Below are 25,341 nucleotides of genomic sequence, written 5' to 3'. Positions count from 1 at the left end.
TTCAGGACAGACCTAGAAGAGGACTTGGGAAAAGGGAGATCATTGCTTGGTTCAAAGCAGAGGCTACCAGAAATATGTTTACTTGAGTTTTCTTGACTCTGCCAAGGCATTGGACTATGTAGGCCACAATAAACAATGGATTACCTTGAGAAGAATGGGAATTCCACAACACTAGCTTGTACTCGTATGCAACGCGTTCTTGGATCAAGAGGCAGTTGTGCTAATGCAATAAAGAAAGGATCCATGGTGTAAAGTCAGGAAAGGTGTGCATCACTGTTGTAATTTTTCACCATACTTGATCACTCTGAAAGCTGTGCAAATCGTCAGAGGAGGTGGCTTATATAAAGAAGAATGTGGTATCATGGTTGGTTGTTGTTTTTATTAGCTGCCATCCCATGGCCTTTATGCATAGGGACTGGGCACATCATATCTAAACACTGCATGGTCTGGCAGTCTCCTTGCAGTTGTTCCTAGACCTGAGCCCACTGGGACAGCCACACTGTCAACCCATCTCCTTGAGGGTCTGCTTCTTTTTCACTGCCCCTCCACTTTACCAACCTCTGGTCACTGCTGACAATATGTCCCAAGTATGGAAGACTACGTCTGGCCATCCTTGCCACCCAAGAGCGCTTTGGCTGTGCTTCTTCCAAGACAGGTCTGGTTGTTTTTTGAGCGGTCCATGCTACGTTCAATATTGTCCAGCATCATAATCCAAATGCATGGATTCTTCTTTGAACTCCCTTACTCAGTGTCCAACTTTCTCACTGATATGAGTCGATGAGATATAGCAGGGTTTGGGTCTGCACACCTCAGTTCTCAAAGTAACATCCCCGCTTTTCCGTACTCTAAAGAGGTCTTGTGCAGATTTCACAAATACAATATGTAGCTTAATCGCTTGACTGCTGCTTCTATGAGCCTTGATTGTGGAAGACAAAATCCTTGACAACTTCAACCTTTTCTCCATTTATCTTGACACTACATATTGTTGCAGTTGTGAGGAGTTAAGTCTGCTTTACAATGAACTTTAATCCACACTGAAGGCTGCAATCCTCGGTCTTCATCAGCAAGTCTTTCAAGTCCTCCTCACTTTTATTCAGCGAGCAAGGTTATGGCATCTTCATATTGCAGGTTGTTAATAAGCCTTCACCAAATTGGATGTCACAATTTTCTTGGTATAGCTCATCTTTTCTGATCTTCTCAACATACAGACTAAGTATGGGAGGAGGCATAATGTCGAGCACACCTTCCCTGATTTTAAACCAGGCAGTATTCCCTTATCCTTTTCTCAAAACTGCATCTGGATCCATGTACCAGGTCCCCATGAGCACGATCATGTGTTCTAGAAATTTCTTTCTTCTCAAGATTATGCAGAGTTTATTGTTGTCCACATCATGAAATGCAGTCGAATAGTCAATAAACCACAAGTAAAAGTCTTTCTAGTGGTCTCTGCTGTCAGCCAAGACCCATCTGATTTCAGCAATGACATACCATCCTCCATATACTCTTCTGTGGATCACAGCCCAATGTGTAAATACCAAGTCACCAGGGCTCCTTCCATATACTCCTCTGAATCCAGCCAGAACCTCTGGAAGATCCCTGTCCATATACTGCTCTATTCCACATCGGATATTCTTCAACAAAATACTGCTTTCAAGTGATGTCAATGTTGTATGATTTGAGCATTCTGTGGGTGACCTTTCTTTGCAATGGGCCCCCAAATGGATTTCTCCAGGTCAGTTTGCTGTTTCCAAATTCTGGCTAAGATGAGTGTTTCCAGTGCTTCATCAGCTCACAGAACCATTTCACTTGGTGTTGCATCGAGTCCGGGAGCCTTGATTTGGCTGCTATGTTCAGAGCAGGTGGAACTTCTACCTTCAGTCATTGCTCCTTCCTCACACGCTGTCTCTGGAAATGGTGGACTCTCAACTAGTTCTATTTGGTGCAGTGACGATGTATTATTTCTCTCTTTTCTTGATGTTTCCTGCATTATTCTGTATTTTCACCATAGAATCTTGCAACTTCAGCTTCAATGTTTGTTTTAGCTGTTCATGGCTTATTTTAGTTAGGATAACAGATTAGGTTGGTCATACGTAGATTTTTTACATTTAATGGAAAAATACTCTACTTTGATAAATATTGTACACAAAATAAGATCTGCTAAGAGAGTTATACAGAAGACATGCGATGTTGTATTTACGCATTAGAGCTCAAGATGTGATTGGGGGGAAGAGGTGGACTTGGCATGTTGAGGAAAGGTCCCAGAAGTGCAGACTTCAACCTGGTGCTCCAAGATGTGAATGCAACACGGTGGCATGGAGTAGGGCTCCAATGGAGAGCTCTGAGGGGCCAGCCCCAATCCCAACTACGTGGACACCTGCCTCTCCACCCAGAAGAATTTATTTCAGAGGACAGCACTGAAGCTGCAGCTCAGGGAGAGGGACATGTCTGATCAGAGCACACGGGCGCAAATGAGGGGTAGGAGAGACTGGACCATATCCTGGCCCATCAAGCCTTGAGGACAATATTCCCACTCAGTGCAGCCAATTCACAGACAAGAACATATGGCCGCCCCCACTATGAGACATGACACCCCTCACTGACCCATAACCCTATAGGAAACAACACTGGAGACACACTGAGGGAATTGTGCCCGATCTGATCCCACCACAAAGAGGCAAAACACTAAGAGCATGCAATAGAACAGCAAGGGGACAACGCAATGACGTCCCCAAGGAATACCAAAAATAAACTTTGGGCCAGGGCTTGGCCCCCCATCAGATGCGCCTGGAAAATACTCCTAAATGCTAACAAACAGTCCTTGAACTACCTACAGGGTTCTCTTTGTTGTTGTTTTTTTGTCATTGGCTTTTTGTTTTCTTTTGATGCTTTGTTTTGCCCTGTCATGTTTTTGTGCATGTTATTATCTCTGTGGTCTGTCCAGATAAAATAGGCTGGCTCAACAATCTGGAGGAGAAACCATCAGACCAAAAGTTCTAGGGGGACATGGAAGAGAGGGAGGTGGGGGGGGGGGGGAAGGAAGTGGTGTTAACAAACCTAGGGACAAGGAAATAACAGATAATCCAAATGGGTGGGAGGAGGGTATAGGAAATCTGGTACGTGATCAAGGGTAATGTAACCAAGAGGAATTACTGAATCCCAAGTGAAGACTGAGCATGACAGTGGGACAAGGGGAAAGTAAAGGAAATAGAGGAAAGAGCAAGGAGGCAATGGGCATTTATAGAGGTCTAAATAAAGGCATGTCAATATGTTAATATATTTATATATGAGGATGGGGAAATCAATCTATGTGCATATATTTATAGGCTTAATATTAAGGTAGGAGATGGACATAGGTTCACCACTCAAGTACTCCCTCCGTGCAGGAATATTTAGTTCTATTAAACTGACATTCCATGACGCTCACCTTCCCAACATGATCGCTGAAGACAAAGTCGGTGCATAAGCAAATGTGGTGAAGAAAGCTGATGGTGCCTGGTATCAAAAGATACAGTGTGTCGCGGGTGAAAAAAAAAGAAAACGATATAGTGTCTGGGGTCTGGAGCCTTGAAGGTAGGTAAACAAGCGGCCATCTAGCTCAGAAGCAACAAAGCCCACATGGACAAAGTATGCTATCCTGTTTGATTACAAGGTATCAAAGCATCAGGTATCAAAGAACAAAAATCAAATCATTGTGAATAAGGGGGAGTGCTGATGGGGGATCCAAGACCCATTTGTAGGCAAGTGGACATCCCTTTACAGGGGAGGAGATGACCCAGTCAGGGTGCAACATACAACTTTCCTCTAATTCTTAAATGCTTCCTCACCCACACTGTCATGATTGCAATTCTACCTTACAAATCCGGCTAGACTACAGGATGAACACTATAATAGATAGGACCTGGAAACACAGGGAATCCAGGACAGATGATCCTTTCAGGGCAAGTTCCGAGAGCAGAGATACCAGGAAGGTGGAGGGAGGGTAGGGTGGAAAAGGGGAACCGATTACAAGGATTTACATATAACCTCCTCTGTGGAGGCTGGATAATACAAAAGTGGGTGAAGGGAGATGTCGGGCAGTGTAAGATATGACAAAATAATAATTTATAAATTATCAAGGGTTCATGAGGGAACGGGGAGCGGGAAGGCTGGGTGGGGGGAATGAGGAGCTGATGCCAATGGCTTAAGTGGAGAGCAAATGTTTTCAGAATGATGAGGGCAATGAACGTACAAATATACTTTACACAATTGATGTACGTATGGATTGTGATGAGTTGTATGAGCCCTAATAAAATAATAAAAAAGGTACCAGAACTTATATCACACAAGGTGAACACATTGGCAGCAGTGTCTCAGAAGTGGCAGAACTATTTTCTACTAACCAGTATGGAACTACACATGATAAGTATTATTCATTTTATGAAACAGGTGCCAGGCTTTATGGACCATCCCCAGGTCTGACTTTAGGAAACTATTTGCTTCTCCTCTTCTACTGCTTTATACACAAATCAGATAAAAAGAACAACATGTCCATCCGTCAACTACAGTCCATTTGGAGAAGAGGCGGACAAGTGGTACAAGAGAAGACTGTAAAACTGCAGCTCTCTTTGGATTCCCACGTGCATGTGCAATTTTCTTTATCGGGGCCTCTTCCTCGGGAGTCAGAGTCACAGTCAACACATCTGAGATTCTGTTTTCTACCAAGATGCATGGGAAACTCAGGAAGACATTGCTCTTAATTTCAGAGTCCCTTAACCATGGTAGGAATCAGATCTAACCGCCTAAGATTCTTCATTACTTTCTGCCAATTCAGCCTCAGACAGCCCAATGGCTCAGGAAGGATAGCCTTTCAGTTTGCTCACCTCAGAAGCACCTGTCGACCACCTGTGTGTGGAACTCTTTCCACTTATCACTAGCTCCATCAGTCCTAACGCAGGGTGCAGGCTTTTCAGGGAGACATAAGCAACATTCACTGCCTTCCCACAGGGCACAGCAGAGCCCCTGTGACCCCTAAGGACCCAGCCATGACACCCCCCCCCCTTGAGTAATGGAACCTCGCTGAATCCAGACTGCAACCAGTGCCGTAACACCGTTCCTTGGGAAGCCACGTAATTTCCAAGCCTCCTAGGTAAGGATAGCCACTGAATTAGAAGCACTAGTCAATGTGCAGATTGGGCTATGCTTGAGGACGGTAAGAATGATGAGTATGAAGATGTTCACGTTGCATAGGACCAAATGAAGGTCACTTTCTCCCCGGTTGACGTTCTCTGGTTGTGATGATAACCAAGGTGGAATTTGCATTTCGATCCTATTCTTTGCCAGCGACAGTTTTTGGTGTTCAATTAAAAAGGCTGCCATGCTGGAGATCCATCATTTCGCCCTTCAGTTTGTCTCCCATGACATCAGCAAGAGTGAATTCTTCTGCCAGGTCTTTCATTAAGATTCGGGCCATGCCAGGATCACCAACCTCAACAACTGAAAGTGCCGGCTGGCAGGAAGGACTATTAACTGGCTTTAGAGCTGCCTTTTGAGCGGCCAAGTTGGCTAAATTGTCAACAAATCTTTCCCCACTCATCCCTGTGGTGGCTGCTCCAGTGGATGACAGCTCATTTTGGAGGCAGGCAAACAGCCTTTAGGAAGGCTAGCATTTCATCTTTGTTGTTAAATTATTTTCTATTTGAAGAAGCCCTTTTTTCTTATAAATTTCTGGGTGTACTTGAACCACAGAAAAGAATATATTTACTGTTGAGTAAACAGTGATAGCGTCTATGCTGGTTACTATGGACCAGGTTTTTGGGTTAACACCACTTCCTTCCCGCCGCATGCCCCTTTTCCATGTATTTTCCCTTTGAATTGTTTCAGTGCTCAAAGATTACATCATCTCACAGAGAACTTCCTATTTTACTCTATTGCTATCAGGTGGGGTTTCTTTTTGTTCTTGTTATTGTTTTTTTGGAGGGATTTCTAATTGTATACCATTGAACTAAGTTTTAACTATTTAATATGTTTCCCACTTAGATTAAGAATTATAGTGTGAAATTTCTTGAAACATAATATTAGAAGTACTATATACAGACACAGTCTTTTATATATATTCACACCTACACACACATAGTAAGTCATAAGAGTCCATGTCCACTCATAGAGACCCTGTGGGATAGGGTAGAACTGTCAAAGTGTATTTCCAAAACTGTAACTGTTCACGCGAGTAGAAAGTCCCATTATTTCCTGAGGGGTAGATGGTAGATTCAATAGGCAGACCTTGAGGTTAGCAGTTGAACCTGAAACCACTATGCAAATGAAGCTGGACGGCAGAAAGGACTGATGCTCACCCAAATGTGAATGGGTAATGGCTTCCACACACTGAGTGGCACTGCCGTGATTCATAGCACTCAACAGCAGAGGGTTTCACAGTCTGCACTCTGATGGCTACTGTCTGTCTGTCTAGCTAGCTAGCTAGCTATCTATGTGTGTATAGAGATACACATGCACATACGTGTACTTATATAACCAAAAGGTTTTCCAAACCTCCTGGATAACGTTATTATCTTTGCATTCCATTTTCCCACTAGTTAATGACCAACAGGACAGAAATATTTCCATGTCATCACTCTGCCTTCAGATTCCCTTTGAAGCACTGCTATCTAGAGTGAATGATACTCACCTCTCACAAGTGTTCTGCTTGTTACCCGGGTCTTTAGTGACATGAATTTCACACGCTTCTCCTACCAAGGAGAACCAGGCGCCATTTTCCAAGAATTGTACTACTGTATTTGCAGGGGACAGCTTTTCTCCATCATCAAGGTTTTGGGAAACTGACCCAATGACACAAGTTGTGGTTGACAAAATAAAAACAAAAAAGGAAAGGCATTATTCAGAGGGGAAAGAAGAGCTGTGAGGGGGAAAAAAACATACAAAACCCACTTTGTGGTTTAAATACTTTGGCAGTGATCAAAGTGAAATTGACTGGAAAATACTCCCATGAAGATTGAGAGTGCTGACACACAGAGAGAGGCTCATGAGAAGGGCTACAGAGAAAGGTCCTGGACACAATCCACAGGGAATTATAGAAGCGCATGGCCATTCTCTAGAGCACAGGTGTGTTAGTGAAAGAGGGGGTTAAAGAGTTAACCTGCTATTAATCCAAACATTGCAAATATGAAATAATTGAAGATTTAGTTTGTTAAAAATCCAAAGGGTGACTCTCCTCCCTCCACCCACCCAACAGAGAACATCCGTCTTAGGCTCAATCTGTAGGGATGCTGGACCGCAGAGACTTTAAGAGAGGCTTTAAGAGAAAGTGGTAGGCAGTAAGTAAGTCCCATTTAGCGACCTCAGAGGAGGTGATCTGTTGAGGCTACACACTGACGCATGGACCAATGTGGATTAGCAAGAATGCATGAGGCTACTGCAATGCCAGCAGGGCCACTTTAAGTGAACAGGATTCATAGGACCTTCCAGACTAAGAACAGACAGTGACAAAGAAATTGCCTCCTTACTTAGAAGGAAGTAGCTGCTGAAACCCTTTGCACACCTGTGAAACACCCTCAGGTACTGGAGCCTGATGAACAGAAGCAGATCACCGTGGGAGACAGTGCCTGCAGAGGAGCTGCTTGCTCAAAGCAGAGTCTGCCCTTGTGATGTGAATGGAGGAGAGCCTAAAGGACTGGCATTTTTGGATCTTCATTTGCTAATGGGGCATGACTCAATGGAAGAGGGAAGAGCTGTAAAACTCTGCAAATAATAAGAACTTAGAATGTGTTAAGTGAGGGGGGCGGGGGTGAGCGGGGAGGGAGGGGAAAAAAAAGAGGACCTGATGCAAAGAGCTTATGTGGAGAGCAAATGCTCTGAAAATGATGAGAGCAGAGAATGTACTGATGTGCTTTATGCAATTGACGTATGTATATGTATGGATTGTGATAAGAGTTGTATGAGCCCCTAATAAAATGTTTTTAAAAAAACACAATTATATATTCCAAATTAATTTGTAAAGATAAAAAAATATATAAGTGCGAATCTAGAAAAACTGGGAGGCATCAAAAATAAAATGGGCACCAGCTAGTCAGGGTGCAGGAGAGCACTGATGAAACCTACAACTTTCCTCTAGTTCTTTAATGCTCTCCCCCACCGGCCCCACTATCATGATCCCAATTCTACCCCACAAACCTGGCTAAACCAGAGCACATACACTGGTACAGATAAGAACTACCAACACAGGGTACCCAGGACACATAAACCCTTCAGAACCAATAATGAGAATAACAATAGTGGGAGGGGAAGGGGAAAGTGGAGGACAAAGGGGGAAGAAATCATAAGGATCGATATATAACCCTCTCCCTGGGGGACGGTAAACAGAATAGTGGGTGAAGTGTAAGACAGGGGTGTCAAACTGGTAGCCTGCAGCCGCATTCCACCCCACAGGTAGTTTATTTTAATTTTCTTCATCCTTGGATTCATCGTTATTAGTTCCCCATTTCCTGCTGCCCCCACCCCCGCCCTTCCACCCAACCTCCCAGAGTTGATTTTTTGTGGCCCACGATGTTCTCAAATAAAATGTAACAAGGGAATTGAGTGTACAGTATTGCCTCGATCTCTCCTAAATGCTATTTTCTTCATAAGAATTTTTTTCTATCTTCATTTTATTTCAGAGCATCATGGGCCACAAAAAATTACCTTGGGTGCCAAATGCGGCCCATGGGCCACCATTTGACAATCCTGGTGTAGGATATGAAAAAAAATGATAAATTATTAAGGGTTCTTGAGGGAGGCAGGATGGGGAAAAGTAGTTGATAACAAGGTCTCAAGTAGAAAGAAAATGTTTTGAGAATGATGAGGCACAAAATGTACAAGCAAATTTTAAAGGAAAATTTGGGACTGAGAAGGATCACTGCAAAATTTGTGCCTCAGGCTCTGTGTTAGTCTGGATAGACTAGAGAAACAAATTCATAGACACACATATGAGTGTAAGAAAGAGCAATGTATACAAGAACAATTGAATACTGTGGGAATGTCCCAGCCCCGGTCAGATCAAGTCTTAAGTCTGTTATAGCCCGTATTCCTGAGACCAACCTATAAAGTGCACTTCAGACTCAGGAAACACATGAAATGACACAGGAGAGCAAGAACGGATCAAAATGGATGACAGAACAATATCTGAAAGTGCTCTTAATCACAGAGTATAGCTAAAACAAATGCAAGAAAATATGAAGTCAAGGAGCTGAATGGGCATTACAAAGGTAGTTTGAGAGGACAAAGTTAAACATTATAATGAAATAGGTAAAGACATGGAATTAGAAAATGAAAACTGAAGGACAGAAGTATGTTATCTAAACTGAAAGAACTCAAGGGTGCTTCACACCCGAAGTTGTAATACTCAAACACTCTATGGGCAAAATCTTGACTGACACAGGAAGCATCTAAAGATGAAAAGGATACAGTCATAGTACACAAAGGAACTAGTCAACACTGCACCATGTCAGCACTGAGCATGTGAGTAAGAATCACTGGGGACAAAGGAAGAGGGTCGTGGTGCACTGAAAGTATTAGAGGAACACAAAGCCGCATGAAGGCATAGAGTAACACGTGACATGTTTCAGCAAGTTCATGAAGCACTGGAAGCACTCATCCATCTGTGCAAGGAAACTGGGAAGACAGCTCTTGGCCAACAGACACAAAGAGATCCATATTTGCACCCATTCCAGAGAAAAGTGACCCACATTCGAGTGAAATGTTGCTGACGATCATCCAACAATGCTTGCACCAACCAGTACACTGAGAGGGAGCTGTGTGAGGGTCAGGACAGATTCAAAAGAGGACTACGAATAAGGGACATCATTGCTGGTGTCAGATGGATCTTGCTCAAAGCAGAGAAGACCGGAAAGATGTTTGCTCGTGTTTTCTTAACTACACGAAGACACCTGGCTGTGTAGAACATAATGAACTGTGGATAATAACCATGAGAAGAATGCCAAGTCCAGAGCAGCTCCTTGTGCTCTGACTTACACAGGATCCAGAGGCAGCTGTGACAACGCAACAATGACATACTGAACGGCTCAAAATCAGCAAAGGCCTGTGTCACCTGTATCCTCGCACCATACTTGATCAATCTGTATGTGAGCAAATCATCGGAGAAGCTAGGTACTCTGAAGAAGACTGTGGCATTAGGATGGAAGGAGGCTTACCAGACACCTAGCAAAAGCCAGTGACACAACCTCGCTTGCTTAAAGTAACAAGGATCTGACGGACTTGCTGACGATCAAGGATCGCAGCTTTTAGTATGGATTACCCCTCAATGTAAAGACCAACGTCCTCACAAATAAGCCAATAGGTAACATCCTGATCAATGGAGATGACGGTGACGTCGTCATGGACTTTGTCTGGCTTGGATCCGCCATCGATGCTCATGGAAGCAGCCATCCAAAGATCAGCAGACGAGTTGCAGTACGAGAGTCTGCTGCTCAGACCTCTTCAGAGTACAGAAAAGCAAGGATGCTACATTGAGGACTAAGCATGGGATACGGAGAATGCTATACTGAGCCCCGGACACAATCCACGGCTTTTTCAATTGCCTGAAATGCAAGGGAAGGTTGGATATTGTCTAAAGGAGAGTGAAGAAGAGTCAGTGCACTGGAATCATGGTTCTGGAGAGCACCATGGACTGACCGCTAAGAGGACAATCTGATCTGTTGGAGAAGAAATACGGACAAAGTCCTCCTTACAAGCAAGGATGGTGAGCCTTTAAAGATGGCATCCGGAGAAGTGTAATTCCTAGAGAAGAACACTGTGCTGTGGGAAGAGAGAGACGCTGAAGGAGTGGGTGGCCCTCCACGAGATGGGCTGACACGGTGGCTGCTACAATGGGCGCAGGCCTGGGACCAATTCTGCGCAGGGCGCAGGACCGGCAGGGTTTAGTTCTATTGTGCGCAGGATCACTACAGGTCGGACAGAGCTTGATGGCATCGAACAGCAACAACCACAATCTTCTGCTGTGGTCATTGTGGGAATTTGTTTCTGTCGCACAGTTGAGGATATGTAATTTGCTCTTAGTTGAATTTGAAGGGGTTTCTAGGGATGAAACCCCACTGTTTCCTCTAGTCCCTCCTTTCTGACTAAACTCCGTTTCCTAAATCCACCTCGTCTTTGTCTTGGGCTGAAATGGGGACAGGAGATCTCGGACGTTGCTGGTCTGGCGGCAACATCAGGAATGGTACAAGTTAGAACAGCAAGGCCAGATGGGTATCTGTGAAGCACCTATGCCTCACCACACAAGTAACTGTTCCCCACTCTGTGCTGAGAGCTCACCCCTTCACACAAATGTGGTCTTTCAAAAGATCCCTTCTTCTAGAGCCCTTGTGGCCTTTGATTTTATGTCAACTTGACTGTACCTGTGTTGAGGCAGGGATGGAACCAAACCTTTCAACCAGGTGGCAGCCGGTTGGTGCCTCCTTGAGGTATGACATTCTATATGTAAGAGAGATGAGAAGGGACAACTTTTCTTCTCTCTTACTGCTGGCTGGGGCTCTGGGCTTCCATTCATGGGTAGCCCCTGTGTGGGCTGCTCGACCCAGAGCTCCGCTGTCAACCTGGCATTTGCCACCGACTCAGCCTCCCTGCAACTTGCTTCACCAGTCTGCACCATCAGCCTGCACCACGTGGGTATACGGAGGGCTCCTGCTAGCAAGGGGCCCATGGACATCAGTTACACGAGGCTGGGATAGCCTTTTGATCAAATATTGCTTCTTGATATAAAGCTCTTTCTTCTACATATATGACTGTCAATGGTTGTTTCTCTAGACAACCCAGGTTCCAACAGCCCCAACACTCTGGCGCAGGATGGTGTCTAAGAGGTGTAGCTGACGGGCTGCTCATGAAGAAAGGCACGCAATAGAAAAAGCTAAGAAGGTAACACCACTTCCTTGACGCCAAGAAAATACTTTGTCCTTCAAGGGCTGAAATTCAGACATGGGTAAATTCAGTACCAGCAAAATGATCATGGCAAACGGGTAACAAACACAGTCTTCACAAGGCCCCAAATGCAAGTCTCTTCGGTGCACCCATGAAATCAGTGTTAATATTTATTGCTTAAACTTCAAGCTCTGAGTCACAATGCAGTAAGGAGTTAGCTTTATATAGTGAGAGCTTTGCACGTATGGAGAAGCCAGGCCATGCGAGCGGCAGACAGGAAATGGCTACATTTGTCATATTTAACGAGGTATTCCCATTATTTGGAGCACGTACTGGAATACTATCAATGGGGATGACTTATTTCAAAACAAAAAAGCATCCATACCCACTGAGGCCAGGTTCCTCAAAGTCTCCATCATCACGTGTCTGTAGAGTTTCCTCTGGGAATGATCCAGCAAGGCCCACTCTTCCTGGGAAAAGTCCACAGCCACGTCTTCAACAGCCAAGGTGTCCTAAAAACAGCCCACACATGCTAGTTCAGCCAGGTACAGTGAACTCCAGTAAGTGAAAGGAGGGGCGAGGATGACAGTTCTAGAAACCGAGACTTTATGGACATCAGACACAGGGTTCTGTGTTCTGCTAAGGAAGACCACCAGGGGGAAGCTATCAGCCTCATTCCATCACTGTTTAGACTCACTTCCTGGTTCTTTACATGCCATCCCACAGACTGAACATCTAGCACAATGACCGTCTCTCTCCAGAGATTGTCTGTGACCAACTCAGTATTATTCCTGTCTATCTTTAATGGTCAGAGTAGTCAGAACACCTAACATAAGAACACAGGCAAACATGCTCTAGAATAAAAGCCCTATTTTCACACTCACTGCTTTCTTGGGATAACTGGTATGTTGAACCATGGAGGTAAGGGTTAAACACTAATCAAGTAAACTACGGAACCAATAGGGTTCTGTTCCTACAATATACTCCTGATACAAGTTTGCATTTATTGAGCAACTGTGATGTTTGAAGGAATTTCCAAAAAGATTTGGCCACAAGAGCTCTACTGAGTCCCCTGCCTCTCTCAAGCAGATGGTCAGTGTCGCTCGAAAGCTAAGTTGCTGAGTCAGGGACAGTATGCTGGTCCGTGTGGCTCACACTAAATTCCTGGCAACTACATTTCTGTTCATAAGCCTTTTGTTTGTATCATCAATCGCAGAGATAACCCAGTTGATCCGCTGTGTAGTAGAGAGAAAAAGTAAAGGAAACAGTCTATTCAGTTCAGACAACCTGGACCTCATTCTCCTAGCAGGCCACTTTTCTCAGGCAAGACTGCTTCCCTTCAAGCCCTTCCATCTGGCTTGTCATTTAGTAAATTGATTTAGGTAATACTGGCACGCAGGCAAAGCAGATACAGTATTGAACAAACCAAAAAAAACAAAACAAAATCCCTCAGTTCTGAGGGCTCATGGCTTTCCTAACCTCTGGAGTGGTTCTATCCTGCATAGGTGGAGCGGCTATGAGTTGAAACAGATTCCACAGCCAACTAACAAGAACAAAAAGACAGTGTCACATGATCATCGAGTCTGTGAGCACAGGTGGGGATAAGCAGTAACTCAGGGTATCTATCTATTTTTAAATCATTTTATTGGGGGCTCATACAACACTTATCACATTCCATACATCCATCCATTGTGTCAAGCGCATTTGTACATTTGTTGCCATCATCATTCTCAAAACGTTTTCTTTCTACGTGAGCCCTTGGTATCAGCTCCTTAAGGGTATCTATCTATCTATCTATCTATCTATCTATCTATCTATCTATCTATCTATCTATCTATCTATCATCTTTAGGGTATCTATATTTTGTGAGCTAGTGTAGAAAGAAACAAAATGTTCATTTGAGGGACCACTGATCAGGGAACCCTTGTTTTTTAAGGAAATCCCACCAACATGGGGGTTACCTGTGAAGGGTTTGCACATGCTCATTTAGCGTTGAGATGCTCAACAACTACAACAACTGGAAACATACAGGCAAAGAGAACCACTGCCCTTCATGGCTGGGAAATGAAGCAACATGGGCCGTCTCCACAGGGAAAGCTCACTATAGCAATAAGTACACACAGAAATTCAGACACTGGAAAAAATAAAAGGAGCATGAGATACAGTAGCAAGTAACTAAAGCAAAACAGGCAGTAGTTATGATACCAACTACAAATGGAGACTTTCAGGTCCAGTAAGCAACGAGCTAGGCAGTCACCATTTCAGTCTCCAAGAATAATGCTGACCATATTGAACTCAGAGGATTCAGGTCACAGGACTGGGCTTACTTCTGTTGTGCATTAAAAAAAAAAAATTAAGCAAACAGTTCAACAAAATAACAGGCATCGATGCATGTCTTGTTCACAGAGACTCTTTTGGACATGCTAGACTGTCCCGTGGGTTTCTGAGACATTTTCACGGTACGACAGTAGAAAGCCTCCTCCTTGTACTGAACAGCTGCTGGTCTCCAAAGGCTGTGCCGTTGGTGTTAGCAGCCCCGTGCATAACCCACTACACCACCACAGGCACAGAGGGTCACTATAATTTGGAGTAAATCTGATGGCATCTAACAACTATAAAGGTATTCTTTAAATGATTCTAATTAATTGGGGGTCCTGAGGTCAAAGGTAAACATCTGTCTTCAAAACTGTGTGGGACACACAGAGAGTCTGTACCTGGATTTTTACCCTGAAATCATTCTGGGTACCTATCAATGGCATCCTCAGTGTGGGCCACTCTGTCATCCTGTAGCCTCTGTAGTTTAACTACATTCAGCGAAAACAGTAGTGAGGTGAAGGATGTGGTGGAATTAACCCATGGGCAGCTGGAAAGAGATTGTTCCCGAAGGGAAGACACCAGAAGGCAGCAGGTGGGAGTGTGCCTGGTATGTTTAAGAATAGTCAAGTCCCAGCTTGACCAACTAAGTTTTCATAAGGGTAAAAGATGTCAGAGAAGACTGATAGAGACTGAAAGATAAAATAATATCCAAATAGGCTGAGGTCAAGAAATATGTACCATGCTCCTAAGCAACCATCCGCCATCAATAAATCAGTTTCCAATAGTGACAATTTTTGTTATACTTCACAAGTTTGCAAAAAATGTGTATCTAATTACATTTAGCCACAAATAATCAAGAAATTGTAAAGAATGAGGCCCACACTTGTCCTCACATAACTCCCTGTCAACGTATCTAGTCCAACGCATAGTAAACCTATCAGACAAAGGACAACTGCCCTACAGGATTCCCAGGACCGTACATCTTTTTAAATCTTTTTAGGACTGTGTATCTGTACAGTACTGTACTGTACAATGAGGAGCAGCTTCTCAACATTTTCCTGTACAACTTTGGAGAGTTTCAATAGCACACTTTGCAGCAGCAATCTATGTTTAACCCACTGCAACACCAGGGTCCTTAGTTCACATATACAACTGTATTCAAATACACTTAATTCATACATGGAACGCTAATCTATTTGCCAAGAAAGTATCACTATAGGACCACATAACAGACTAACAAAACTACAGAAGGGTCGTGGGGAGGAGACGAGCCAGTCAGGGTGCAGGGTAGCAATGATGAAACATACGATTTTCCTCTAGTTCCTAAATACTTCCTCCCCACCACTATCATGATTCCAATGCTACCTTACAAATCTGGCTAGACCAGAGGATGTACACTGGTACAGATAGGAACTGTAAACAGGGAATCCAGGACAGATGAACCCCTCAGGACCGGTGGTGAGAATGGGGATACCGGGAGGGTGGCGGGAAGGTGGGGTGGAAAGGGAGAACTGATTACAAGGATCTACATATAACTGATTACAAGGATCTACAGAAAAGCGGACAGTGTAAGATATGACAAAATAATAATAATTTATAAATTATCAAGGGTTCATGAGGGAGGGAGAATGGGAAGGGAAGGGAAAAAGTGAAGAGCTGATACCAAGAGCTCAAGTAGAAAGCAAATGTTTTGAGAATGATGAGGGCAACAAATGTACAACTGTGCCTGACACACAATGGATGTATATATAGACTGTGATGAGTTGTACGAGCCCCCAATAAAATGATTTAAAAAAAAGACTAAACCAAGATACCAACCCTCAAAAGGTCCCACCAGTTTCAGAGGGTAGTTGATTGACGACACAGACAGCAAGGCAGGCACTGACAGGAAGCACTCTCCCTTTAAGGTTGGGTCCCTAAGTGAACTCCCTGAATAATGTGTAAAATAGAGTGCTCAGCTAACAACAAAAAAAATTAAAAATAGTTAGAGGTTGGAGGTTGAAGGTAAAGTACAAGTGCCTGGAAGAAAGATGTGTGACCAACATTTGACAAGCCAGCCACTGAAAGCCCCGTGGACTGGAGCTTTACTCTGACACACTTGCATCACCACGTGGAATCAAGGGGGAGGGTTAGCGCTTACTATGCAGAGATCCAAATAGGCAAAACTAAACTGCAACGAGTTGTCATCAATTGACAGTAAGAGCGTGAAACAATAGCATAACACGTGAAAGACAGTCCATGAGGGAATTTACAAAGTCGTGTGAAAGCCCTTATTTTCCCAGAACTTGTCTGATCAGAAGGCTTCTCTAGCTAAACTTTGGAAACCTCTTCCTGGGGTTCACATTTCTATCACTAGAGGAGTCTTGTCGCTCCTGTGTCGAGCTGCCAACTTCAGGGTCAGTCGCTGTCGCCTGTCCTGCAGGGTCGCTATTAGTTGGAATCAACTTGAAGGCAGTGAGTTTGAAGTTTTTTGAAAGCAAGCTTGGTCAAACCAAATAGTAGACAGAATGCAAGTGTACACTTTGAAAATATGTGAAAACTACAAAGGAGATCATTGAGGGGCAGGAGGGAGGCGTTTTCTGGGTGACACACAGGGCTGAGAACTGTAACATCATTAGTTTGAAACCACCAGCCCTTCTGAGGGGAAAAGATGAGGCTTTCTACTCCCATAGAGTTATAGTCTCAGACACCCACCGAGGTCTGTCTGCATTGTCCTACAGGATTGCTATGAGTGGGCATTAACTCAATGATGGTTTTTATGTCCTGTTACTCAAAGTCCAGGCAAATATGTTTTTTAAATAGCGTAAATTCTAATATACCTATTGTGTAGGAGAGAAGAAATAATAGGTTTACCTGAACTGCCACTCTTACATCCATTCAAAGAGGTGTCTTTCTGTATCTGAGAAATTATCATGCAATCAAGTGAAAATGGCTCAGTGGAAACGCCAGCTGCTCCAGAAACGTTCTGCAAACAGGAACTGTAAAGCCAAGAAGTTCAATGCATCACCTCAGATGATGAGTGCATCGAGCAGAAAACACGCTTTTACTACAGATTCTTTCCTCCACACTGTGGAGAGGGGTGGAAAAGTACAGGGACTTCACACGAGCTCCTGCAGGGATGGGTGGCTGGGTTAGCACTGACACCGGAAAGACAAGCCTACCATCACACAGTGCAAATCCTCCAGGAAATAACATTCCCTCTAAATCAAATCCATCTGGAGAGCCCACACACGACCCGACTGGACTCGCTGTCCCTGGGGCCTCATTCATTGAAGAATTCATAGAGGACCAAGACCACCCAGGACTCCACTAACAGGCAGCACCTTGAGCAACGCTCTTCCATTTTCCACCACACCACACAGAGGAAGAGGTAGAACTGTTGTTTTAGAGCTGGTACACAAATGGCTCCAGGGTCTGGGTGGTGGGCCCACAGGAAAGGCCCACTAACAGTTGAGCTGGGACCCCAGGCGCTTTTTAGAGTTCAGACACTATGCTTCCTCTGCCACCTTTTAACCTTACCGAGGAACCTCAGGGCCAGCAGTAAACAGCACATCAGTACATACAATCAATCTCCACCCTTAGTTACCATACACCCCTCCCCTGTAGGACTCACCATCCCAGCTCCACCTTCTCTAAGTCTTGTTGAATGAGCTCTTTGACTTCAAGAACACAATTCAGAGAGGGATGGGAGTGGAAGCAGAGGCACTAGGTAGTTTAGACAAAAGTGAATGATAAGTGGTCCACAGTCAGTCAGAAGGGTTAAAACCCTGACCCAGGAGGTAAGATGTGAGCAAGGACTTCGCCCTTAGTCTCCAATTGCCTACACCTGGGACCTGAAATGGAAGGACACAGTTCAGTATGGGGGAAATGCCAGGATCTTGGCCCTTGACTCTTGCCCTACCTAGAGCTTCCTCCCAGACTCAAGGTCATGTTCCATTCTGAGGACATCTGCATAAAAGGCAGATGCTGATCCTGTATCCCAGAACAGGGGCTTGCATTGTTCATGTACTTCACAGGCCCTGTCCGCTAGAGTGTCCACATCCAAGAATATGAGCAGCATCTAGGCATGCCTAGTCTAGACAGTGAACCTCCTGATGCAGAGAGAGCTCGGACATGAGAGGAATGGAGGAGGTGCAGCAGCAGAACCAGAAGCAGGAGCATGACTCAGAAGGCTGGGCTCCCCAAGAAACACACAAAGTAACACTGAGTCCAATTGGGCAGGGGCTAGCATGTGGCAGGGGGCTGGGGATGTATCTAGGCCCATAATTGGGGGACGTGGGTTTGTAGACCCATGGGAGCTGGAAGTGAATACCTTTGCTCTGAGGCTTAAAGCAGAGGGGCACATCCTAGCTGTTTATTAGCTGCTCCTCCTGCCCTCCTCAGCACCCCCAAAGAACTTTGTAACAGGCACTACTGGAACAACTCTATCTGTGGGATATAAAAAGACATCCCCAGCTTTGTCTCCCACCAAAGATATGCCAAACATTAGAGGCTGTTTGCCAGCATGGAGGTGGGAGATAAGATGCTTAGAAATATTCTCCCTGAAGGTATTCAGACTGCTGTCTGGTCCACTGTAGGTGGGGTTCACACCCTACTGATAAATGGTTTCCATGGAGAGCCAGAGAACAGGTCAAACCTGCTCAGTCACAACCAAAATTAGGCTGCTGTCCTGAATCTGGGATCCACCCATCTTGTCATATGCATACCTCAATACCCCCCCTTCCTGTTGCCTGTATACCCCTAGTTTCCTCCCACTCCCATTACTGTATTACCTATAGTACAACTCCTTCCTGTTGTCTTTACCTATAATTAGGGGACCTGCACATCCCCCAAAAAATATATAAGCCTTGGTTAGCAATAAAGAACACTCTCTCCTCTTGCCTGCTCCCCTTTTCTCTCCCTGGGTCCTTGCTCCAGTTTCCTTTCCCCTTGTCCTCCTTCCCTTGCCCCTCTCTCCTGCCCTCCAGTCTCCCATCTCCAAGTGAACCACCAATTGGGCTGAGGTGAGCATGCTACCATGAAATGTGTCTGACGTCTTTGACTCTCTCTCCCATTTCTGACTTTATGATAATCTTTATATATATATATATCTTAACCGTACAATTGCACCTACCGAACTCGTGATTAGTTGTGGGGGGCTGGCTACCCCACACTCTATCTTGAGCATTTCTCACCTTCATTGCAACCTAATAATGACATCAATAAACACCTTAAACATGAATATTGTCTCTGAGTTCTGTGTAATGAACTCAATAGCTTAGTAGAAAATGTTTGGTGACAGAACAAAGAACATTGAAAAGATGGACAGACACAGTGGCTGCCACAATAGTTTGTTATATAAGATTTATAATAACCCCCCAATGAAATTATTAAAATAAATAAATAAATGAAATCTTAAAAGGTAAAAAAACAAAGAACAAAGATATAGTTGCTATGGGCAGGAACCAACAGCAAAGTGTAAGAGAGCCAAAGTCTGACCCCTGAGTATATCCATTTACATTTAGAGACCATCTCAAGAACAGCTTTGATACATTGAACACCAATAAGAGAAAAATTTCATTTATAACAGGAAAGAATGAAAAGGAACATAGTAGGTGTCAGAGAGACAGCACACCGATGTGACAAACCTGGAATATATAAACCAAAAGGGAAGAGCATTCGCAATATACTCGAGCTGAAAAGGAAGGAAAAATTAGAGTTGCAGTTGAAGTCTTGAAGGATTCCAGAGTAAAATACGGGATGATTCAAGAAGCTTTGAAAGAAGAGGGAAGAAAGAAAATGATTCACTAAACCAAGACAGGGTCAGCATCAAGCATTTCTAGAGGGAGCATAAAATCAAGAAGAAATCACAAGGCACGTGCTCCAGGTGTATTTCTGGGCTGAGGAACCACATCTCATCTAAAGGCCTGGCTGTGGCCCCTCAGTGGCACAGTGAAGTGCTTGATGGCCAAGCCGAGGAGGCCAGTGTACATCCACCTCAAGGCTCCCTGAAAAGGCACCACCTGGAAGTCCCTAAGGAACAGTTCTCCTCTGCACCACTAGAGGTCACCATGAGTCAGAGTGGATTCAAAGGGAAATAACAATAGAGCTCTGGCCTTTGTCCTGATTCCTGGAGGGTCACCTGTACAACCTGGTAAGAGGACTGACTGCCTTTGAGACTGAGGCTGGGCTCCTTGGTCTACACCTGATAGTTCCTACTACAGTTTACACAGTGAGAGCAGCTCAGGTCAGAAAGACACACCACATGATCAGACTTGGAATTTGTGTTTCTATAGCAGGAAATACTGAGCATCTGCTGCAGGAGGAACCACCCAGCCCTTAGATGGAGCAGCTGGTGAAAGCACGGAAGTAGGTGGGGGTTTCTATGGTTATAAAGGTCCACTTAAAACATGAGACATCAGAAATAAAGATGACAGTTTAGAGAGCACACAGTCAAGGGATACACACAACAGCTCTCAGGAGTGGGAATAAAGGGAGAATCAGAGTAAGCCCCAGCAGATCTGGGCTAGACCTTTAATAGGAACATGGGGTTGAGTACATATTCTATCACGTGCTTCCAAAAACAATTCAGAAAAAACAAACTCACTTCCATCCAGTTGATTGGAACTCAGAGCAACCGTATGGGAAAAGGTAGAACCGCCCTAGTGAGTGACCAAGATGGCAACTCTTTAGGGAATAGAAAAGCTCAGTCTTTCTGAAGAAAAGCCACTGGTAGTGTGGAACTACTGACCTTGGGGTTCAAAGCACAAGATGCAAACCCTACACCAGCAACGGGCCTGTGTGTGTCATGTGCTTAGGGATGACTAATTTCTAAAATGTGGCAGGTGCTGGGGAGCCTGGGCTTATGAAATTGATAAAAAAGACAAGTCATTCTGCCATTTAGCCAGTGAGGAATAGTGGTGGGGAAGGGAGAACCAGTGAGAGGAGACACTCTACTCTGGCCCTTGATCTGAGATGTGGCGTCTCATACCTGCAGGGGTGAAACAACTGAAGGCTACAAGAAAGGTGAGCAGTTGTGTTCCAGTGAGGTAAGCTGTTCACACACGATAGCCCACAATCCTATAGGAGGAGTCTGAGGTCACATGGCATCACTAACAGAACCCACCAGAGTGCAACTGAGAACAAAACAGCCTTTTATCAAGGTCACTTGGATACAGTGTGACATATAGACGTCAGTGCATTTTAGTTCAGACAATATATTACCACACCAAACAACTCTATTCTTGGATAATTCTTCAATTAGATAGATTCCACATGCAATCAGATAGATAGATGTCCACACACACAAAAAGGACCATTAAACCACAATTTTTACACAGTGAAATCAAATAAGAGTGAACAAGAATCAGACTTATCAATGAAATAAATAAATAAAAAGATTAAAGTGTTTACAGACTTACAACTTGGTTTCAGGAAAACTTTCTGTATCTAGAGTGATAATTAATTGATAAATGATCAATTTAAATTCTGTGTCACCACAAAGAATGAAATTCCTCAAAACAACATATGTGCTGGCAATGTGTCATTAAATTATATTAATGCACAAAATGAAAATTCACAACCATTGAGTAAATTAGGGCACAGAGACTTTATGCAGCAGAGTGTATCTGTCCCCTGTGGATTTCCAAGACTGTAAATTTTACCCATGAAAAAGGGTCATCTTTCTCAAATTAGTACACAAAAGGACCTGAAGATAAAAAATTGCTGGATTCTGTAATTATGAGGATTAAAAAGGAAATTCCTATAGAGGGATGAACGGGGGTGGGGAGGGGTGTGCACAATGTGACAGGAAACAGTCCATATTAAAATCAATCTTTGAGGTGAGGTTTAGTTGAGGAAATAGCTCCAAGTGGGTTCTGCACACCCTAGGGGACAGGTCCAGTTTCAGCCGTGATTGGGAGACAAATCTCAGGAGCTGTATTAGGGCTTATATTCAGAGCATCCCGGTTTTCTAGGGCTATGGAGGGCATGTATGACTTGGAATCAACTGTTGAAAGTGCGTGCGCTTACACAGAGCTGTGATGGCCTCCATCCAATGCGGGGTCCTGCGTACATGAAGCCTCCTTGAATTCTGGACATTAACCAAGGATGCAGACTACCTTAGCGGGCAACAAAGGGCATTCCTTCTATCTCCCTCCAGCCAACCTAGGGCAGGGGTCACAGTCCTCAGTCATACCATATCCGTTGTGCCCTAAATCCCTTGGCCAGAAGGCCCTGGACCAATCTTGAAAGATCTCTTATCTGACAATATACTGCCCTATTCTTGGTCCTGTTCCTGCTGCTGTGGTCTTCCTGTGATGTATTGATCAGCCACCAGTCATGCATTTGTGTTTCCTCTCCCAAGCCTCATTCATGTAGATTCCCGATTTGAATACCCAGAAGCTATTTGGACTCCTGCCAATGGCCTCCCTCAACCAGATGATGTCTCTGTGACTGTCTCTTTTAAGACGGAACAAAAGTCCTCCTTGACCTTAAACCATATTTGAGATTGAGGTTTCTGCACCCTAAAGGACAGCGCAAGCTGAGTTCCGAAGAGCAGGGACCTTTCAGCATCCACACACAGGAGCTTAGGGGACAATATGACCGGCTGACGACCGCATGGCTGGCCTCCCCTGGCAGTAAGGGTCAGCGCGGGCAGGGGCCTCTCGGGGCAGCCCCACACGGAAGGATCAGTTCAAAGGTCAGAACCCATCCCGCGCTGGGCCTTTCCACAGTGACAGAGAGGCAGGGTCCGCGGGGGGCTCCGAGCAGGTAAACGGGGGTACGGAGTCCGTCGGGCCGAAGTCCGAGTGGTCGGAGAAGGACCGGGAGTGGATTAAACATCACGAGGCGCCAGGACCAGGGGAGGACGGGGTGCGGGGCCTTGAACGGCTGCAGGGACCCCGGAAACGGCTAGGGGCGCCCCGTGGAATGAGCGACACAAACACACACCTACCACATCTCTTGAGGCCTTCACGCGGAGGCGTCTCGGCGGAGAAGTGACTTCCGCCGGAAGTAGCCTCGTCCGAGCGGAAAGAAGCCCTGCGTCGGGAGGGGCGGGGCCTGAGCGTCGTGGGCGTGGCCGCCTGTGCGTCGGGGCGTGGCCTCGGAGCGAGGCCCGGAGGAGGGAGGAGCCGTGCTGCGCAGAGCAGAAGGCAAAGTCTGGAGAGGGACTGGCATTCCCTTGGTCCCACCTGCTTATATAGAAGCGCTTAAACATGCTACAGCAGAAATGAAGACATGACCGTTTAGAGAGCACACAGTCGGGGGCTACACACAACAGCTTTCAGGAGTGGGGCCGAAGGGGGAATCAGAGAGCGCTCTAACAGATCTGAGGGGGCTTTTGATAAGAGCCTGGGGTGAAGTATATTTTCTGCCATCGCCATCCAAAAAGAAGAAACAAACTCACGGCCATGGAATTGATGCCAACTCATAGCAACACGATGGGAAAAGGTGGAACTGGCCTTGTGAGTTTCCACAAGAGACCGCAATCTTTCTCAATAAAACCACCACTTACTGGTGGTTTGGAACTGCTGACCTTGGGGTTAAAAGCGCAGCATGTAAACGCTGTATCACCAGGGCTCCTTTGCTTGTCATGGGCTTAGGGACTAATGATTTCTAAAAGGTGGCAAGAACAAGGGATCCTGGGGTCATGAACTTGGCAGAGAGACGAGAATATTCCAGTACAATCATGTAATGAGAACAGAGAAAAAAATATGTGCTGATCATGAGGACATGTGTCATGAAACTATATTAATGCACAAAATCAAAACTCAAAACCATTGATTTGATTTGGACACTTAGTCACCTTAAAGACCAGAGTAGATTGGTCCCCTGCGGCTTCTCTCCAATGTAAATTTTACCTATGAAGAAAGGCTCATCTTTCTCAATTAATACACAAAAGAACCGGAAGATAAAGAAAATTGCTGGATTCTGTGCCTCAGATGTGCTCCTTCTCCTTGCCTCAGATGTCTCGGCTTTTAGCCCTCTCAAAACCATCTCAATCTTGGACCCAGTGAGAACATGCCAGTTTGGAAACTGCTAAATGATCTGATGGAGGATGGAGGGAGCAGCCTAAGGCTGCAGTGGAACAAGATCCCCAAACGTCAGGATCCATGGATACACTATAGTGAGATTTCTGCACCGACTGAGATAACATAAGATTTTAGGAGGAAGCCCAAGGCAAAAGAGCATCAAGAAGGGTTGCAGCATTGGGATCCTGCCCACCAGTGGGTTGATTGAGTGAACTTGCCTGAGAGGAGACATCAGTAGAGGCCCAGGGCACTCCGTTGGTACCCTTCTCCCCAGCTCACAATAGAGAAGGCACATATTCCCAGGGAGAAGGGTAATAAGGCTCATCCAGAGAATCCTTACAGAAAAAATGAGGATGTTTTGCCCCCAAAGAACGTGCCCACATCAATAAGACAGAACAACATGATGCTATACAGAAAATAAAGCCTGCTTCAGCCTCTGCCCAGAGCCGTGCCACATCAAAAACACAGAAGGTTCTGAGGTGCAGACAATTATGCTGGCCAATTCAAGTCACTCACAGTTGACTGTTTCAAAGTTATGTGAAAAAGGCGACCAAAGCCAGAAATAAAAAATAAATATATTTGTTAAAAGTCAGAAATATTAGCATCCTTTTCAGGGCCATTCATCCAACTCCAAGGCTCCCTGTTACCTCGAGCGCAGGAATGAAAGGTGTTAGTCTCTCTGCTGTCACTGTGTCACCCCTGGGTATCAGAGTGCTAACATAGGTCAAGGATGTGGGGTGCCTCTGAGGGTCCTCAACATACCATCCCACAGCCCCGTGCTCTCTTCAACCAGGCCTTGTTTCTCATATTTCTTCTTGTTGTCATGACAGCACATTCCTTACATGCTATTCCAGTTCTCCGATCCTCTATGGTTCCTGCTCCTCGAGACATGTACTTTGACTCCCACAACAGCTTTGGCTTGTGTCTGTGCTATGCTGGGAGCAGGTGAGGTGGCCAGAGTCTACCCTTCCCCAGTTCCTGGATCGCATCTTGAGGGGACCAGCAGGCAGGGAGAATGACAGTGATGTAGCTCATCCATCTCCACCCCCGGGAGCCTTATCTAGCACCTTATGTTCTCATAGTAATTTGATCATAAAAAAGTCCAGTGAAA

General features: G+C 44.9%; 1 protein-coding gene across 9 annotated transcripts in view; it reads right to left on the bottom strand.

The window, feature by feature from the left end:
* Positions 1-23,258, bottom strand: part of LOC142429927 (zinc finger protein 77-like) — a 79,875-nt gene extending 56,617 nt beyond the window's left edge. For all 9 annotated transcript variants that reach the window (XR_012780442.1, XR_012780444.1, XR_012780445.1 and 6 more), the window contains exons 1-3: positions 23,153-23,258; positions 12,287-12,413; positions 6,662-6,812 (exon numbers count right to left, since the gene is read on the bottom strand). The gene's annotated coding sequence lies outside the window, so the exon portion shown is untranslated. The remainder of the gene's footprint in view (positions 1-6,661; positions 6,813-12,286; positions 12,414-23,152) is intronic.
* Positions 23,259-25,341: the final 2,083 nt, after the last annotated feature.

Source organism: Tenrec ecaudatus, chromosome 16, assembly GCF_050624435.1.
Source record: "Tenrec ecaudatus isolate mTenEca1 chromosome 16, mTenEca1.hap1, whole genome shotgun sequence".
NCBI classification, from domain to species: domain Eukaryota; kingdom Metazoa; phylum Chordata; class Mammalia; order Afrosoricida; family Tenrecidae; genus Tenrec; species Tenrec ecaudatus.
This window is presented reverse-complemented; position numbering and strand designations above follow the sequence as displayed.